Source organism: Scyliorhinus torazame, chromosome 14 (genome assembly GCF_047496885.1).
Source record: "Scyliorhinus torazame isolate Kashiwa2021f chromosome 14, sScyTor2.1, whole genome shotgun sequence".
NCBI classification, from domain to species: domain Eukaryota; kingdom Metazoa; phylum Chordata; class Chondrichthyes; order Carcharhiniformes; family Scyliorhinidae; genus Scyliorhinus; species Scyliorhinus torazame.
In genome coordinates, this window is record NC_092720.1 from 181,694,032 (window position 1) to 181,707,646 (window position 13,615).

The 13,615-nt window shown below is 43.1% G+C and overlaps 5 non-coding genes across 5 annotated transcripts; all 5 read right to left on the reverse strand.

Annotated features, from left to right (window-relative positions):
• Positions 1-217: 217 nt before the first annotated feature.
• trnah-aug (transfer RNA histidin (anticodon AUG)) lies at positions 218-291 on the reverse strand. Its single transcript has one exon. It is a non-coding gene; the product is annotated as a tRNA-His (tRNA).
• Positions 292-2,091: 1,800 nt separating this feature from the next.
• On the reverse strand, positions 2,092-2,163 carry trnah-gug (transfer RNA histidin (anticodon GUG)). The gene has a single exon. It is a non-coding gene; the product is annotated as a tRNA-His (tRNA).
• An 880-nt stretch (positions 2,164-3,043) lies between these two features.
• trnah-aug (transfer RNA histidin (anticodon AUG)) lies at positions 3,044-3,117 on the reverse strand. The gene has a single exon. It is a non-coding gene; the product is annotated as a tRNA-His (tRNA).
• Positions 3,118-4,917: 1,800 nt separating this feature from the next.
• trnah-gug (transfer RNA histidin (anticodon GUG)) lies at positions 4,918-4,989 on the reverse strand. The gene has a single exon. It is a non-coding gene; the product is annotated as a tRNA-His (tRNA).
• Positions 4,990-11,669: 6,680 nt separating this feature from the next.
• On the reverse strand, positions 11,670-11,741 carry trnah-gug (transfer RNA histidin (anticodon GUG)). Its single transcript has one exon. It is a non-coding gene; the product is annotated as a tRNA-His (tRNA).
• Between the last annotated feature and the right edge of the window lie 1,874 nt (positions 11,742-13,615).

The following is a 13,615-nucleotide window of genomic DNA, read 5'->3' on the forward strand; positions in this document are numbered from 1 at the left end:
TGTCTCTCTGGTAGTTCAAATTAATATTGATTATGTCTTTGGATGTGAACTGACGGTTTAAAATCAGAATGTCAACATTTGGCGTGTTTAATATTGGAAACGGAGGAAAGAAATCAAGTCAAATGTGGCATGAAATATAAAAAGCACCATGGTGGGTGATTCGATCCCACAGAGCGATGAGATATAAAAAACACCATCCGAGGGTGGGATAATATTTAATCTCTGGGTGGGATCGAACCACCAAATTTTCAGTTCATAGCCGAGCGCGCTAACCGATTGCGCCACAGAGACGACAAACGCTGCTTTTGCTTGAATAAACATGCCAAATTATCATGGAAACAGTCTCATCTTGTCCACATCGGAGCCGCAAATTATTGCCGATGCACCAATCTGGAACAAAAATAACAAAACTCAGGGCAATCTCAGCAGGCCTGACAGCATCCGTGGAGAGAGAACGGAGTCTGTGTTTCAACCCAGCGTTACGTTGTGTCACAGAACAGAGACTACACCATTATCCGTAGCCCTGTCAATAACGCGCCTCTATCCTTCTACATTCGAGCATTGTTGTATTTTCTGCCTCCCGATAATCGCAATGAAACTAAAATGAAACTGTATTTTCCGGAGTCCAGTAAGGACAGTTTTCTTAGTTTCTAAATGTCAGTTAATTTCTCGAATCATTTTAAACTAGGGAAATGTGTCTTGACTGTCGCTGATCAGTCAGGCAGAGCCCTTCGTTCTCCCCGGATACTGTTTGTCGAAGTGTTACCCAACATTCACAAAATAGTGCTTGATTTTCGTGTGTCGCTTCATTTCACTTTTCTCCACTGCCAACTGGCTCTATTTCCCAAAATTCGGCCCAGTCCTTCTCATTTGACACTTGAACATTTTGTGTGAATGACCGAAGGAGCTGATGCAGCAAATTGAGTGAGACGGTTTTTACTTCCAAAAAGGCAAGAACCGGAGGAGTATGTTTGATGATAATAGTTCAAATATAAAACGGGGAGCTGAGGAGATTCTCCTATTCACAACCGTTTGAATTCTGGAGCATCAAACAGGAGCAGAAGCATGCACTCAGCCATTAACCCGTTGTAAAGAGTCCTTACATACCAGTTGCTCTATGGAGCGCTTCTCATTGGCGGTCTCATCCTCTTTGATCCAAAGAGAAACATCTAGACGCCTTTCGTCCCACTGTTGCTATTCGGTTGTATGTCTCTCTATGGTAGTCCAAATTAATATTCATTATCTCTGTGGCTGTGAGCTGACTGTTTGAAATCTGGATGTCTGCATTTGGCAGACACCAAGGTGCGTGATTCGATCCCACAGAGGGACGTAGTACAAAAAACACCATTATCCCTAGGCCTGTCTATCATGCGCCTCCAGCCTGATACATTCGAGTCATTGTTTTATTTTCTGCTTCCAGATATTCGCAATTAAACTAAAATGAAACTGTATTTTCTGATGTGCAGTAAGGAGAGTTTTCGTGGGTACTAATATATCCGTTAATGTATCGAATAATCCTATCCAAAGGAAATGTGTCTTGACTGTCGCTAATCAGTCGGGCAGCGGTCTTCGTTCTCCCCGGATTCTGTTTCTCGAAGAGTTTCCCAACATTCACAAAACAGGTGCTTGATTTTCTGGTGTGCCTTCCTTTCCATTTTCTCCACTGCCAGCTGGCTCTATTTCCCAAAATTCTGCCCACTTCTCCTCATTGCATCATGACCAGATGTCCGGAAATTCATTTACATCGAGAGACTATCGAGACGAAAATTATTGTCCGCGTCTACAGAATGGTCCGTGGGTATTTGATTGAGACGCTTGAACATTTTGGGTGAATTACCGAATAAGCTGATGCAGCAAATTGAGTGAGACGGTTTTCACTTCCAAAAAGACAAGAATCGGAGGAGTATGCTTGATGATAATAGTTTAAATATAAAACCGGGAGCTGAGGAGTTTCTACTCTTCACAACCATTTGAATTCTGGGGCATCAAACAGGAGCAGAAGCATGCACTCAGCTATTAACCCGTTGTAAAGAGTCCTTTACACAGAGAATTCCTCATCCGTTCATTTTGGAAAACATACCAGTTTATCGATGCCGTGACTCGGATTCGAACCGAGGTTGCTGCGGCCACAACGCAGAGTACTAACCACTATACGATCACGGCGCCACATGTTACGGCCGACGCTGATTTACTTGGTCATTACCTGTTTGGAATATATCATGGCCCACACTTTCTGACTCTCTAATTACAACTTTAGTAGATACACATTTTGGATGCCTTAACGTTTATTCCATAATAATGTTCCTGCAACAAGGATATATACACGTTAACCCAGGCTCCTAAAAATAACTTTGCACCCGCTATAATATATAATAGATAACAATTTCGATAATCGTCCACAACATATGGTATTTGGACGTTCTCCCGGTGTCTGCATCAGTTTTCTGCGCCTGCTCAAGGTTCCTCCCACAGTCCAAAGATGTGAAGGTTCGTTGGATTGGCCATGATCAAGTGTGCCAGATTGTCCATAGATTAACAGTTTCGCTGGATCGCTGATGATCAACGTGCCGGCTGACGGGTATTCTACGGAAGACATTGGTCACGTCGTGCCCTGCTGATTATTTGAAACCGTTTCACCCTGTATCCCTTTCTTCTCATTCCTGAATATTGTCAGTGCAAACAAACTCTCTCTCTATTTCCACGATGGAACTTCTCCGCCCACATACAAGTTGCACTTTGGAGCGCCTCTCATTTGCCGTCTCATCCTCTTTCATCCAAAGATAAAAATAGAGACCCCTTTCGTCCCACTGTTGCTTTTGGGGTGAATGTCTCTCTGGTAGTTCAAATTAATATTGATTATGTCTTTGGATGTGAACTGACGGTTTAAAATCAGAATGTCAACATTTGGCGTGTTTAATATTGGAAACGGAGGAAAGAAATCAAGTCAAATGTGGCATGAAATATAAAAAGCACCATGGTGGGTGATTCGATCCCACAGAGCGATGAGATATAAAAAACACCATCCGAGGGTGGGATAATATTTAATCTCTGGGTGGGATCGAACCACCAAATTTTCAGTTCATAGCCGAGCGCGCTAACCAATTGCGCCACAGAGACGACAAACGCTGCTTTTGCTTGAATAAACATGCCAAATTATCATGGAAACAGTCTCATCTTGTCCACATCGGAGCCGCAAATTATTGCCGATGCACCAATCTGGAACAAAAATAACAAAACTCAGGGCAATCTCAGCAGGCCTGACAGCATCTGTGGAGAGAGAACGGAGTCTGTGTTTCAACCCAGCGTTACGTTGTGTCACACAACAGAGACTACACCATTATCCGTAGCCCTGTCAATAACGCGCCTCTCTCCTTCTACATTCGAGCATTGTTGTATTTTCTGCCTCCCGATAATCGCAATGAAACTAAAATGAAACTGTATTTTCCGGAGTCCAGTCAGGACAGTTTTCTTAGTTTCTAAATGTCAGTTAATTTCTCGAATCATTTTAAACAAGGGAAATGTGTCTTGACTGTCGCTGATCAGTCAGGCAGAGCCCTTCGTTCTCCCCGGATACTGTTTGTCGAAGTGTTACCCAACATTCACAAAATAGTGCTTGATTTTCGTGTGTCGCTTCATTTCACTTTTCTCCACTGCCAACTGGCTCTATTTCCCAAAATTCGGCCCAGTCCTTCTCATTTGACACTTGAACATTTTGTGTGAATGACCGAAGGAGCTGATGCAGCAAATTGAGTGAGACGGTTTTTACTTCCAAAAAGGCAAGAACCGGAGGAGTATGTTTGATGATAATAGTTCAAATATAAAACGGGGAGCTGAGGAGATTCTCCTATTCACAACCGTTTGAATTCTGGAGCATCAAACAGGAGCAGAAGCATGCACTCAGCCATTAACCCGTTGTAAAGAGTCCTTACATACCAGTTGCTCTATGGAGCGCTTCTCATTGGCGGTCTCATCCTCTTTGATCCAAAGAGAAACATCTAGACGCCTTTCGTCCCACTGTTGCTATTCGGTTGTATGTCTCTCTATGGTAGTCCAAATTAATATTCATTATCTCTGTGGCTGTGAGCTGACTGTTTGAAATCTGGATGTCTGCATTTGGCAGACACCAAGGTGCGTGATTCGATCCCACAGAGGGACGTAGTACAAAAAACACCATTATCCCTAGGCCTGTCTATCATGCGCCTCCAGCCTGATACATTCGAGTCATTGTTTTATTTTCTGCTTCCAGATATTCGCAATTAAACTAAAATGAAACTGTATTTTCTGATGTGCAGTAAGGAGAGTTTTCGTGGGTACTAATATATCCGTTAATGTATCGAATAATCCTATCCAAAGGAAATGTGTCTTGACTGTCGCTAATCAGTCGGGCAGCGGTCTTCGTTCTCCCCGGATTCTGTTTCTCGAAGAGTTTCCCAACATTCACAAAACAGGTGCTTGATTTTCTGGTGTGCCTTCCTTTCCATTTCCTCCACTGCCAGCTGGCTCCATTTCCCAAAATTCTGCCCACTTCTCCTCATTGCATCATGACCAGATGTCCGGAAATTCATTTACATCGAGAGACTATCGAGACGAAAATTATTGTCCGCGTCTACAGAATGGTCCGTGGGTATTTGATTGAGACGCTTGAACATTTTGGGTGAATTACCGAATAAGCTGATGCAGCAAATTGAGTGAGACGGTTTTCACTTCCAAAAAGACAAGAATCGGAGGAGTATGCTTGATGATAATAGTTTAAATATAAAACCGGGAGCTGAGGAGTTTCTACTCTTCACAACCATTTGAATTCTGGGGCATCAAACAGGAGCAGAAGCATGCACTCAGCTATTAACCCGTTGTAAAGAGTCTTTTACACAGAGAATTCCTCATCCGTTCATTTTGGAAAACATACCAGTTTATCGATGCCGTGACTCGGATTCGAACCGAGGTTGCTGCGGCCACAACGCAGAGTACTAACCACTATACGATCACGGCGCCACATGTTACGGCCGACGCTGATTTACTTCGTCATTACCTGTTTGGAATCTATCATCGCCCACACTTTCTGACTCTCTAATTACAACTTTAGTAGATACACATTTTGGATGCCTCAACGTTTATTCCATAATAATGTTCCTGCAACAAGGATATATACACGTTAACCCAGGCTCCTAAAAATAACTTTGCCCCCGCTATAATATATAATAGATAACAATTTCGATAATCGTCCACAACATATGGTATTTGGACGTTCTCCCGTTGTCTGCATCAGTTTTCTGCGCCTGCTCAAGGTTCCTCCCACAGTCCAAAGATGTGAAGGTTGGTGGATTGGCCATGATCAAGTGTGCCAGATTGTCCATAGATTAACAGTTTCGCTGGATCGCTGATGATCAACGTGCCGGCTGACGGGTATTCTACGGAAGACATTGGTCACGTCGTGCCCTGCTGATTATTTGAAACCGTTTCACCCTGTATCCCTTTCTTCTCATTCCTGAATATTGTCAGTGCAAACAAACTCTCTCTCTATTTCCACGATGGAACTTCTCCGCCCACATACAAGTTGCACTTTGGAGCGCCTCTCATTTGCCGTCTCATCCTCTTTCATCCAAAGTGAAAAATCGAGACCCCTTTCGTCCCACTGTTGCTTTTGGGGTGAATGCCTCTCTGGTAGTTCAAATTAATATTGATTATGTCTTTGGATGTGAACTGACGGTTTAAAATCAGAATGTCAACATTTGGCGTGTTTAATATTGGAACCGGAGGAAAGAAATCAAGTCAAATGTGGCATGAAATATAAAAAGCACCATGGTGGGTGATTCGATCCCACAGAGCGATGAGATATAAAAAACACCATCCGAGGGTGGGATAATATTTAATCTCTGGGTGGGATCGAACCACCAAATTTTCAGTTCATAGCCGAGCGCGCTAACCGATGGCGCCACAGAGACGACAAACGCTGCTTTTGCTTGAATAAACATGCCAAATTATCATGGAAACAGTCTCAGCTTGTCCACATCGGAGCCGCAAATTATTGCCGATGCACCAATCTGGAACAAAAATAACAAAACTCAGGGCAATCTCAGCAGGCCTGACAGCATCTGTGGAGAGAAAACGGAGTCTGTGTTTCAGCCCAGCGTTACGTTGTGTCACAGAACAGAGACTACACCATTATCCGTAGCCCTGTCAATAACGCGCCTCTATCCTTCTACATTCGAGCATTGTTGTATTTTCTGCCTCCCGATAATCGCAATGAAACTAAAATGAAACTGTATTTTCCGGAGTCCAGTAAGGACAGTTTTCTTAGTTTCTAAATGTCAGTTAATTTCTCGAATCATTTTAAACAAGGGAAATGTGTCTTGACTGTCGCTGATCAGTCAGGCAGAGCCCTTCGTTCTCCCTGGATACTGTTTGTCGAAGTGTTACCCAACATTCACAAAATAGTGCTTGATTTTCGTGTGTCGCTTCATTTCACTTTTCTCCACTGCCAACTGGCTCTATTTCCCAAAATTCGGCCCAGTCCTTCTCATTTGACACTTGAACATTTTGTGTGAATGACCGAAGGAGCTGATGCAGCAAATTGAGTGAGACGGTTTTTACTTCCAAAAAGGCAAGAACCGGAGGAGTATGTTTGATGATAATAGTTCAAATATAAAACGGGGAGCTGAGGAGATTCTCCTATTCACAACCGTTTGAATTCTGGAGCATCAAACAGGAGCAGAAGCATGCACTCAGCCATTAACCCGTTGTAAAGAATCCTTACATACCAGTTGCTCTATGGAGCGCCTCTCATTGGCGGTCTCATCCTCTTTGATCCAAAGAGAAACATCTAGACACCTTTCGTCCCACTGTTGCTTTTCGGTTGTATGTCTCTCTATGGTAGTCCAAAATAATATTCATTATCTCTGTGGCTGTGAGCTGACTGTTTGAAATCTGGATGTCTGCATTTGGCTGACACCAAGGTGCGTGATTCGATCCCACAGAGGGACGTAGTACAAAAAACACCATTATCCCTAGGCCTGTCTATCATGCGCCTCCAGCCTGATACATTCGAGTCATTGTTTTATTTTCTGCTTGCAGATATTCGCAATTAAACTAAAATGAAACTGTATTTTCTGATGTGCAGTAAGGAGAGTTTTAGTGGGTACTAATATATCCGTTAATGTATCGAATAATCCTATCCAAAGGAAATGTGTCTTGACTGTCGCTAATCAGTCGGACAGCGGTCTTCGTTCTCCCCGGATTCTGTTTCTCGAAGAGTTTCCCAACATTCACAAAACAGGTGCTTGATTTTCTGGTGTGCCTTCCTTTCCATTTTCTCCACTGCCAGCTGGCTCTATTTCCCAAAATTCTGCCCACTTCTCCTCATTGCATCATGACCAGATGTCCGGAAATTCATTTACATCGAGAGACTATCGAGACGAAAATTATTGTCCGCGTCTACAGAATGGTCCGTGGGTATTTGATTGAGACGCTTGAACATTTTGGGTGAATTGCCGAATAAACTGATGCAGCAAATTGAGTGAGACGGTTTTCACTTCCAAAAAGACAAGAATCGGAGGAGTATGCTTGATGATAATAGTTTAAATATAAAACCGGGAGCTGAGGAGTTTCTACTCTTCACAACCATTTGAATTCTGGGGCATCAAACAGGAGCAGAAGCATGCACTCAGCTATTAACCCGTTGTAAAAAATCCTTTATACAGAGAATTCCTTATCCGTTCATTTTGGAAAACATACCAGTTTATCGATGCCGCGACTCGGATTCGAACCGAGGTTGCTGCGGCCACAACGCAGAGTACTAAGCACTATACGATCACGGCGCCACATGTTACGGCCGACGCTGGTTTACTTGGTCATTACCTGTTTGGAATCTATCATGGCCCACACTTTCTGACTCTCTAATTACAACTTTAGTAGATACACATTTTGGATGCCTTAACGTTGATTCCATAATAATGTTCCTGCAACAAGGATATATACACGTTGACCCAGACTCCTAAAAATAACTTTGCACCCGCTATAATATATAATAGATAACAATTTCGAGAATCGTCCCAAACATATGGTATTTGGACGTTCTCCCAGTGTCTGTAACTGCTGATGTACTTGGTCATCAACTGTTTGGAATCTATCATAGCTCACACTTTATGACTCTCTAATTACAACTTTAGTAAATACACAATTTGGATACCTTAACCTTGGTTCCGTAATAATGTTCCTGCAACAAGGATATATACACTTTATCCCCAGGCTTATAGAAACAACAATGCAACCGCTATAATATATAATACATAACAATTTATTGATTCATCGCAAACATACGGTATTTGGACGTTGTCCCGGTGTCTGCATCGGTTTTCTCCGCCTGATCGAGGTCCCTCCCACAGTCCAAATATGTGAAGGTTCGGTGGATTGGCCATGCTAACGTGTGCTAGATTGACCATCGATTACCAGTTTCGCTGGAATGGCCATGATCAACGTGCCGCGTTACGGGTATTCTACGGAGGAACTTGGTTGCATCGTCCCTTGCTGGGTTTTTGAAACCATTTCACCCTGTGTCCCTTTCCTCTCATTCCTGAATATTGTCAGTGCAAACAAACTCTCGCTCTATTTCCACGATTGAACTTCTCCGTTCATGTACCAGTTGCACTTTGGAGCGCCTCTCATTCGCCGTCTCACACTCTTTGTTCCAAAGAGGAAAATCCAATCCTCTTTCGTTCCACTGTTGCTGTTGGGGTGATTCTCTCTCTCTGGAACTTCAAATTAATATTGATTAACTCTTTGGATGTCAACTGACGGTTTAAAATCAGAAATACAACATTTGGCGTGTTTAATATTGGAACCGGAGGAAAGAAATCTAGTCAATGTGGCACGAAATATAAAAATCAACATGGTGGGTGATTCGATCCCACAGAGGGATGAGATACAGAAAACACTATCCGAGGGTGGGATAATACTTAATCTCTAGGTGGGATCGCACCACCAACTTTTCAGTTCCTAGCCGAGAGCGCTAACCGATTGCGCCACAGAGACGACAAATGCTGCTTTTGCTTGACTAAACATGCCAAATTATCATGGAAACAGTCTCATCTTGTCCACATCGGAGCAGCAAATGATTGCCGATGCACCAATCTGGAACAAAAATAACAAAACGCAGGGCAATCTCAGCAGGTCTGACAGCATCTGTGGCGAGAGAACGGAGTCTGTGTTTCAAGCCTTTGTGCCACTGAACAATGACTACACCATTAACCGTAGCCCTTTCAATAACGCGCCTCTAACCTTTTACATTCGAGCATTGTTGTATTTTCTCCCTCCCGATAATCGCAATGAGACTAACATTATACTGGATTTTCTGGTGTGCAGTAAGGACAGATTTCTTAGTTTCTAAATTTCAGTTGCTTTCTCGAATCATTCTAACCAAAAAAAATGTGTCGTCACTATCGCTGATCATTCGGGCGGCCCCCTTCGTTCTCCCAGATTCTGTTTCTCGAAGTATTTCCCAACATTCACAAAACTGGTGCTTGATGTTCGTCTGTCACTTCGTTTCCGATTTGTCCATTGCCAACTGGCATTATTTCCCAAAATTCTGCCCTCTCGTCCTCATTGCATCATGACCAGATGTCAGGAAATTCATTTATATGGAGGAACTATCGAGACCAAGATTATTCTCCGAGTATACAGAAGGTTCAGTGGGTATTTGGTTGGGGCACTTGAAAATTTGGGGTGAATGGCCAAAGAAGCTGATGCAGCAAATTGAGAGCGACTGTTTTCACTTCCAAACAGACAAGAACCTGAGGAGTGTTTTTGATGATAATAGTTAAAATAAAAGACCGGGAGCTTTAGAGACTATCGTATTCGCAACCGTTTGAATTCCGGAGCATCAAACAGGAGCAGAAGCATGCATTCATCTGTGAACCCGTTTTAAAGAGTCCTTTGCACAGAGATTCCTCATCAGTTCATTTGAGAACAACCCATCAACTTATCGCTGCCGTGACTCGGATTCGAAACGAAGTTGCTGCGGCCACAACGCAGAATACGAAACAGTAGACGATCACGGCGCAACACGTTAGCGCCTAGGAGCTTTTCCAACTGTCGATGTACGTGGTCATCAACTGTTTGGAATCTTTCATGACCCACAGTTTATTACTCTCTAATTACATCTTTAGTAGATACACAAGTTTGGATGACTTAACCTTGGTTCCATAATAATGTTCCTGCAACAAGGATAGATACACTTTAACGGAGGCTCATAAAAATAACAATGCAATGGCTATAACATATAATAGAAAACAATTTCGATATTCATCCCAAACATATGGTATTTGGACGTTCTCCCGGTGTCTGCATCGGTTTTCTCCGCCTGCACGAGGTCCCTCACACTGTCTAAAGATGTGAAGGTTCGGTGGATTGGCCATGCTAAAGTGTGCCAGATTGTCCATAGATCAGCAATTTCGCAGGATTGGCCATGCCCAACGTGCCGGTTACGTGTATTCTACTGAGGAACTTGGTCACTTTGTCTCATGCTGATTTTTTGAAATCATTTCTCCCTGTATTCCTTTCCTCTCATTCCTGAATATTATCAGTGCAAACAAACTCTCTCTATATTTCCACGATTGAACTTCTCCGCCCACATACCAGTTGCACGATGGAGCTCCCTCTCATTGGCGGTCTCATCCTCTTTGATCCAAAGAGAAAAATCTAGACATCTTTCGTCCCACTGTTGCTTTTGGGATGTATGTCTCTCTATGGTAGCTCAAAATAATATTCATTATCTCTTTGGGTGTGAACTGACTGTTTAAAATCCGGATGTCAGCATTTGACGTGCTTAATGTTGGAGCCGGGAGAAAGAAATCAAATCACGGTAGCATGAACTACAAAAACACCAAGGTGCGTGATTCGATCCCACAGAGGGACGAGGTACAAAAAACACCATTATCCGTAGGTCTGTCGAGAATGCGCCTCCAGCCTTATACATACGAGCCATTGATTTATTTTCTGCTTCCAGATATTCGCAGATAAACTAAAATGAAACTGTATTTTCTGATGTGCAGCAAGAACAGTTTTCTTGGGTTCTAAATATCCGTAAATGTATCGAAGAATCCTAACCGAAGGAAATGTGTATTGACTGTCGCTGATCAGTCGGGCAGCGCTCTTCGTTCTCCCCGGATTCTGTTTCTCGAAGTGTTTCCCAACATTCACAAAACAGGGGCTTGATTTTCGTGCGTCGCTTCCTTTCCATTTTCTCCACTGCCAACTGGCTCTATTTCCCACAATTCTGCCCACTTCTCCTCATTGCTCCATGACCAGATGTCCGGAAATTCATTGATATGGAGAGACTATCGAGACCAAGATTATTGTCCTCGTCTACAGAATGGTCGGTGGGTATTTGGTTGAGACACTTGAACATTTTGGGTGAATTACCGAAGAAGCTGATGCAGCAAATTGACTGAGACGGGTTTCACTTCCAAAAAGTCAAGAACCGGTGGAGTATTCTTGATGATAATCGTTAAAATATAAAACTCGGAGCTCAGGATATTCTCCTATTCACAACCGTTTGAATTCTGGAGCATCAAACAGGAGCAGAAGCATGCACTCAATTATTAACCCGTTGTAAAGAGTCCTTTACACAGAGAATTCCTCATCTGTTCATTTGGGAAAACATATCAATGTATCGCTGCCGTGACTCGGATTCGAACCAAGGTTGCTGCGGCCACAACGCAGAGTACTAACCACTATACGATCACGGCGCTTATGTTACCGCCGACGCAACCTGTAGCTGCTGATGTATTTGATCACCAACTGTTTGGAATCTATCATAGCTCACAGTTTATGACTCTCTAAGTACAACTTTAGTAAATACACAATTTGGATACCTTAACCTTGGTTCCGTAATAACGTTCCTGCAACAAGGATATATACACTTTATCCCCATGCTTATAAAAATAATAATGCAACCGCTATAATATATAATACATAACAATTTCTTGATTCATCTCAAACATACGGTATTTGGACGTTGTCCCGGTGTCTGCATCGGTTTTCTCCGCCTGATTGAGGTCCCTTCCACAGTCCAAATATGTGAAGGTTCGGTGGATTGGTTATGCTGACGTGTGCCAGATTGAACATCGATTACCAGTTTCGCTGGGTTGGCCATGATAAACGTGCCGCGTTACGGGTATTCTACGGAGGAACTTGGTTGCATCGTCCCTTGTTGGTTTTTCTGAAACCATTTCACCCTGTATCCCTTTCCTCTCATTCCTGAATATTGTCAGTGCAAACAAACTCTCTCTCTATTTCCACGATTGAACTTCTCCGCCCACATACCAGTTGCACGTTGGAGCGCCTCTCATTCGCCGTCTCACACTCTATGTTCCAAAGAGGAAAATCTAGGCCCCTTTCGTCCCACTGTTGCTATTGGGGTGAATATCTCTCTCTAGAACATCAAATTCATACTGATTAACTCTTTGGATGTGAACTGACGGTTTAAAATCAGAATGACAACATTTGGCGTGTTTAATAGTGGAACCGGAGGAAATAAATCATGTCAATGTGGCATGAAATATAAAAAGCACCATGGTGGGTACTTCTATCCCACAGAGGGATGAGATATAAAAGACATCATCCGAGGGCGGGATAATACTTGATCTCTGGGTGGGATGGAGTCACCAACTTTTCGGTTCACAGCCGAGCGCGATAACCGATTGCGCCACAGAGACGGCTAATCAACGTGTAACTGCTGATGTACTTGGTCATCAACTGTTTGGAATCTCGCATAGCTGACACTTTATAACTCTCTAATTACAACTTTAGTAAATACACAATTCGGATACCTTAACCTTGGTTCTGTAATAATGTTCCTGCAACAAGGATATATACACTTTATCCCCAGGCTTATAAAAAAACAGTGCAATCGCTATAATATATAATACATAACAATTTCTTGATTCATCGCAAACATATGGTATTTGGACGTTGTCCCGGTGTCTGCATCGGTTTTCTCCGTCTGATCGAGGTCAATCCCTCAGTCCAAAGATGTGAAGGTTCGTTGGATTGGTCATGCTAACGTGTGCCAGATTGACCATCATGTTGCAGCTGTACAGAACTCTGGTACGGCCGCATTTGGAGTATTGCGCACAGTTCTGGTCACCGCATTATAGGAAGGACGTGGAGGCTTTGGAGCGGGTGCAGAGGAGATTTACCAGGATGTTGCCTGGTATGGAGGGAAAATCTTATGAGGAAAGGCTGATGGACTTGAGGTTGTTTTCGTTGGAGAGAAGAAGGTTAAGAGGAGACTTAATAGAGGCATACAAAATGATCAGGGTGTTGGATAGGGTGGACAGTGGGAGCCTTCTCCCGTGGATGGAAATGGCTGGCACGAGGGGACATAGCTTTAAACTGAGGGGTACTAGATATAGGACAGAGGTCAGAGGTATGTTCTTTACTCAAAGAGTAGTGAGGCCGTGGAATGCCCAACCTGCTACAGTAGTGAACTCGCCAACATTGAGGGCATTTAAAAGTTTATTTGATAAACATATGGATGATAATGGCATAGTGTAGGTTAGATGGCATTTGTTTCGGTGCAACATCGTGGGCCGAAGGGCCTGTACTGCGCTGTATTGTT